This window comes from Gadus chalcogrammus, chromosome 4 (genome assembly GCF_026213295.1).
Source record: "Gadus chalcogrammus isolate NIFS_2021 chromosome 4, NIFS_Gcha_1.0, whole genome shotgun sequence".
In the NCBI taxonomy this organism is placed as follows: Eukaryota; Metazoa; Chordata; class Actinopteri; order Gadiformes; family Gadidae; genus Gadus; species Gadus chalcogrammus.
This window is the reverse complement of record NC_079415.1, coordinates 31626792-31632661: the sequence shown is the minus strand read 5'-3', so window position 1 is coordinate 31632661 and position 5870 is coordinate 31626792. Positions and strand designations below refer to the sequence as shown.

The window sequence follows — 5870 nt, the reverse complement described above, 5'->3', positions numbered from 1 at the left end:
AGCCACGCTGGGTGACAGTCAGCTCGTCAGGAGCAGTTAGGGTGAGGCGTCTTGCTCAAGGACACCTCAACACTCTTATATACAGCTTTTCAATGACCCAAAGACGCTTACAGTGTCACCAGTGTGTAGCACCCGCTTTGGTGATGCACGGCAGCCAATCTGCGCCAGAACGCTCACCACACACCAGCTTGAGGTGGAGAGTGACAGAATGAATGAGTCAGCAAATTGTACAGGACGATTATCAGGGGGGGGGCGTATTGAATTAGCCTGGTTGGGCCAGGACACCGGGGAAACCCCTACTCTTTGCGATAAGTGTCCCGGGCTCTTTAATGACCACAGTGAGTCAGGACCTCGGTTTTACGTCTCCTCCGAAGGACGGCGCCTCCCATTGCACAGTGTCCCCATCACTGCAGTGGGGCATCGGTATTGATGAGGGAAGGGGCCAGAGGGAAGAATGCCACCTATTGTCCACCGACCGACACCACTTACAGCCCCTGGAATTCCCAGGCGGTCTCCCATCCAAGTACTTACCAGGCCCGATCCTGCTTTGCTTCCGAGATCAGGCGAGATCGGGCTTGTTCAGGGTTGTATGGCCGTTAACAAACTGGACGGTCACCAGCCAACCTTCTCCACCTCCTGAGCCACATGCCGCGCCATTAAAGCTTTATTTTTGTGTGTGCATGAGGTGTCTTGGTCCTCGTCACTATTAACTTGAACGCAACAGAAACACCAGTGTGTGACTTTTAAATGTAAATTGGTCTTGGGTTTTACTCGATTTAGAGTCACCGAAGCAAAAACACGTAAAACTGAAACGGGCGGCTTAAAGCGCAATCAGTATCAGAGAGTATTCTGTTTTATTAGCAAACTAACGGCAAGGAACGACATTGCCTGTAATTGCCTTTAGCACTCATGGCCTCTGTATAAAGTCCTGTATACTAAATGCCTACATGGCCGTCAAATCCTTTACAGTCATTAAAAGGAGGGTTTTATTGGAAATTGTTTCATTGCATTCACACCGGTCCAATATTGTACCAGAAAAGGCTATATGGGCTCCGACCACTGTCTATGTCCGAGCCATTTGATTTAATAATTTTATCAGCCTAATTATGATTACGTACTGCATATAGAACCTGATAGAATGAGTTGTATTCGTCTGCTTGACTTGGTCTGATGTAAATATCGCCTCAGCCATGGACCGCGTTCCAATGGTCGATTCCAGGGAAGTCAGCTAATTGCTACCTCTGGTCTCCACAGTGAATGAGCCAATAGGAAGAAATCTGATAAACTTATGGAAAGGAGCCATGGCATCAAGAATGGGGTTGTTAACAGATTTTAACTGACAATTTTGTTTTAAGATTTCCCAACTCTATATTTAAATCCAAAGTTCATCTAGACTATCAAAATCGTGTTTTGTGCAACCTTTCATCAAGAGTAATCGGTTGGATATTTGATAAGCGGTAATACAGAGAAATAACCTATTGTTAGCCTCATAGCATTATAGCCTGAGTCATATTTTGGTCAAATTGTGATATCTGACTTAACTCTACCGCTGCTGATTCACTGATCCTCATTGGCTATACTCTAAGCCAATCAGAGTCCTTTTTACATTCCATAATCTCTATCTGCCTCAGCCATGTATTTAACGTAGCCATTTTTTTACACTAAATGCAAGATGAACCTTAAAGTATGTCTTATTCATAATTCACGTTTACAGGAAAAATAGGAATTATGCTATGAGGCTAACGGCTAATGAGGCTTATTCAGGGACAACAGCGGGATAAACAAAATGAACCACAGGGTATAGACCCTCAAGACTTCCAGATGCTAAAGAAATAACTCCAGGCTGCAGTGTCTAAATGTGTGAATTTGTCTCCTGTCTGTTCTTTCCAAAAACCGAAAATGTGCTTTATCCAGAAGATTCACCAAGAGTGGATAATCAAAGTGAATCTGAACACAGCCTGGCGTGGCTCTGTGTGGATGGGCCAGGAAACCGTATATTTTTCAGAAATGATTACATATAACTGTGAGGTGATCCAGACATCTGCGGCCAACTCAAGACGACAGAAGGCACAAGCTGAACCTTGTGCTGGAACACTAAAGGCTCTTCGGGGGCTTGTGGGCGATAATTTGAAAATCCAAGTATATGTATGGCAAACGTTGTCACTATGTCTTTCCAATTTTTTTTGGCTCTCAATTGGTATCGCCATATGAAGAAGATTATCCAATCTCAGAGATGTCAACAAGTCCCAGAATGCAGTTGGCGGGCGTTGTCACTATGTGTCTTCGCCATTTTCCTGGCTGTCGATCGGTTTCGCCATATCATGAAGATTATCCAATCAGGAATGTCAACAAGTCCCAGAATGCAGTTGGGCAGACGTTATGACTATGTGTCGTTGCCATTTTTTGCCGCTCAACCGGTATTGCCCATTTGATGAACATTATCTAATTTGAAATGTCAACACACCCAGAATGCACTTGGCAGTTCTGTGAAGAGGCTGGATCGCCCCGTTTGACACCTGGTGAGCCAGTTTATGTTGAGGCTGAGGTCAGGTTTTCTTACAAAACACAAGCGACTCCACAGCTCTCAGCGTGAGGAAGAACGCCTACAGCCACCCCAACCTTTCATCCAAAAATACACTCCTATGTCAAGCTGTCCTCCCTACCAAACATTTAATGACCAGCTTCCTTTCACTGCCGTCGTCTCCGGGAACCCTGACAACAAAGAGAGTTCAAGTCCTGACAACGGAACCCTAGAGAAGAATCATACATATATTGATGTATAAAAAAAGACACACACAGACACACAAAAGTGTGTGAATATTGATACAAATTGAAACTATATTCCAAATTATGTAAATATGACTCATTTGCTAATGCAGTTTCAGGCTGCTTTATTCAAAGTGACAGACAGTGCTCTACATTCCTCCTGTCCTACAAGGGCGGTCATCGTTCCCGGTAGGTCGTATACAGGGGTCACACCTAACGGAAATGAGGGGTTTGATACTTTCATGTATCAGGTCACATGGTCCACCGTCGTTGTGTGGTGCCTCGATTGGTTGTGGCCTACTTACCGTAACCGGATCCGAACATGTTACATACCCATAATTAGTGTTATCAGGAATATCTGTTTGTCCTACCACGTACCACAGTTCTGACACAGGGCATTAAGGAGAAAGTAGGGTGGTTGAGTAAATTCAATTTTATTCAATTTAATTTGTACAGCTCATAATCACAGGGTGTTACAGGCCGTGTGCTTATGACAACCGGCTGACCCTAGAGAGAAGAGAAAACTCCCTTAAATAGCAAGGAAGAAATCTTGGGAAGGAACGCAGAGTGGGGGATCCCTCCCTCGAGGTATGATCAGGAGTGCAATGGGGGCCATAATTGACATACATACATAAATACATTCATACATACATACATACATACATACATACATACACACATACATACAGGCATCTCGCCAAAGGTTGTTATTCAAAGTTATTGAGCACATTGCACACATCGGTGCAATTGCGTAATATTTATTGATTCATATCTACCGCTGGCTGTTTTTTATTATGTGCAATTTGCTCACTTTTTAGGGACTTATTCGATTGACTTATACTCTTTGTCCATTTTGTTGTTTGCCAGTCTGTCGACTGACTTTGTGAGCTGGATACCTGAATTTCGCCAAGGGGATGAATAAAGTATTGATCCATGTATCCAACTATCTATCTATTGGGGATCAAACACAGAAACTGCCTAGCGGGAGTCAGCCACTTGCACCTCAACACCATCCTGCCCTCAGTGCAAGCAAAACAATTGTTTGAACATTAAAGTTTGATCAACATTCAGAGATCACAGAGTTTCGTTCTTGAGCAAACCAACTCTCAGCTGGACTTGTCTACTCTCTTTGCTGTCTACGAGTGTGTCTGCATATCATTTAGTTCGCTATCTAGCAAGCTAACTAACATGCAGACACACTCGTAAAATGCACTAGCATTTTTTTGTGCGAGTGCATAACGGCTTTTAATACCCCAACTCTGGTGTAAAACAGGCTTATATACGTTACGGCGCAGATAAGAGTCACAATCAAAGTGCATTGTCATAAAACCCATCATTAGACAGAGCTTTTACTTTTATCCACTCTTAGATTATATTTCTCCACTCGGATGTGTTTAAATGCTGCTCCTTCAACCTAATCCCTGGTACCGAACACCCTCATTATCCACCGCCTCTGGGTCTACATGACGGGATTTGCTCTTGTTGAGAGGGGTTTAACTCCCAGCAGGGAGCCTCTGGGTTAATACCCCACTCTAGGGGTACTTTGGAGTACTGCAGGCGGGAAATCCGGAAAAATAAAAAATAAAACGAAAATGTTTATATACCGAAAGCTAGACAATAGAACATTTAGAAATTGGACAAGCGGTTGGAATGTAAATCTGATAAAAAGGAGGAAGGAGAATCGGTGAATAAGAAAGCGCATCCAGAAACACCAATGTCGTCCGTTTCAAGAAGAATACACTTGAATGGCATCCACCTCTACGTGCTCTGACCCTTACCTGGCGTTGTGCTTCTTTAGTGTGGGGGGGGGGTTTAGCCATGTTCCTCACTAAATTGTGAGTATTTGCACCCTCTTATTGTTCATGTTTACACTGACACAAATAACATGTATTAAAAAATAATAACATACATTATTTATGATCACTTTATATATATATTTAGCCCAACATTTTTTGTGCCAGTGCGGGTACTCAGTTAAAAAAATATCTTTGAAGGGAAGACTAGTAGATCAAATTTGAGGACCATTTGTCTAACCTGTAGGCATCCTTGAGCAAAGAAACCTCCAAAACCCCACAGGATTAAGTTGATTTGAAAACAGAAGAAAATACAATAACAGGACCAAATAGTACATGGACCATGCCTGCCTTTCCCTTGAATTATTCTTCATGAGACTTACATGGCGGTATCGACAATGGAGCGACCGGGGCGGCAGCGGAGCGGCGTGTTGAGAGAGAGATGGACTGACACGTAGCGTTGAAACGCTGGTCGAAAATCGAAACTGAGATTACGCAAGAGGCGCGTCTCCTCCGAGGTTCAGCGCGTTAACGCGTCGAGTCCCCACCGCCTCGGGGCTTGCTACTCTGAAGCACTGCACTGCCCCCCCCCCTTCAGTCATCTGGCTGCGCTCGCTCGCCTTTCAGCTTTTCTGACGTTCACGCGCAGTGATTGACTGGAGCTCCACGTCCCGGGGTCTTCGACCCGATGAACCGTCGTCTGGTCCTCTCTCGCCGGGTTTCTTCTCGGGCTGGTTTTGATCGCGGGACAGGAGCGGCAAAATCGCACGAGACGCGCGCAGCGGCACAGGAAGGGACGGGGCGACTAATTGACCGCGCGGTGGTGTGCTTGTCATATGGGCTGGATGTGATGCGGCCTGATGGCTCGGCTGTAGTACTCTGGGGGTGTTGCCGCACGCACACGAACGCATGCACACACACTCACACATACACACACATACCCACATAGACACAGACACAGACGCAGATGCACACTCATGCACACACACGCACGCACATGCGCACACATGCACACACACGCACACACTTACGCACGGAGTAAAGAGTTATTGGTTCATGACCCGCGTCAACACACTGCAGTGCTGCGACCAGACCAGGCGAATGTGTATCATTCATGTTTAGTATTTTCTGAAAAACTTAAAAAACCTGGGTTATTTATTTCAGATATTTTTAGTATTAGATAATGGAAACATGTTCAATAGTCCTACTTGTAAAAAAAAATCGAACACATTTAAAACACATTTTAGGACATAGGGATAAGTTTGCGCACTAGTAAACAGCACACGCTTTTTGTTACCTAGCTATCACTAA

At 44.5% G+C, this 5870-nt stretch overlaps 1 pseudogene; it reads right to left on the bottom strand.

The window, feature by feature from the left end:
* Positions 1-482: 482 nt before the first annotated feature.
* On the bottom strand, positions 483-601 carry LOC130381872 (5S ribosomal RNA; annotated as a pseudogene).
* Positions 602-5870: the final 5269 nt, after the last annotated feature.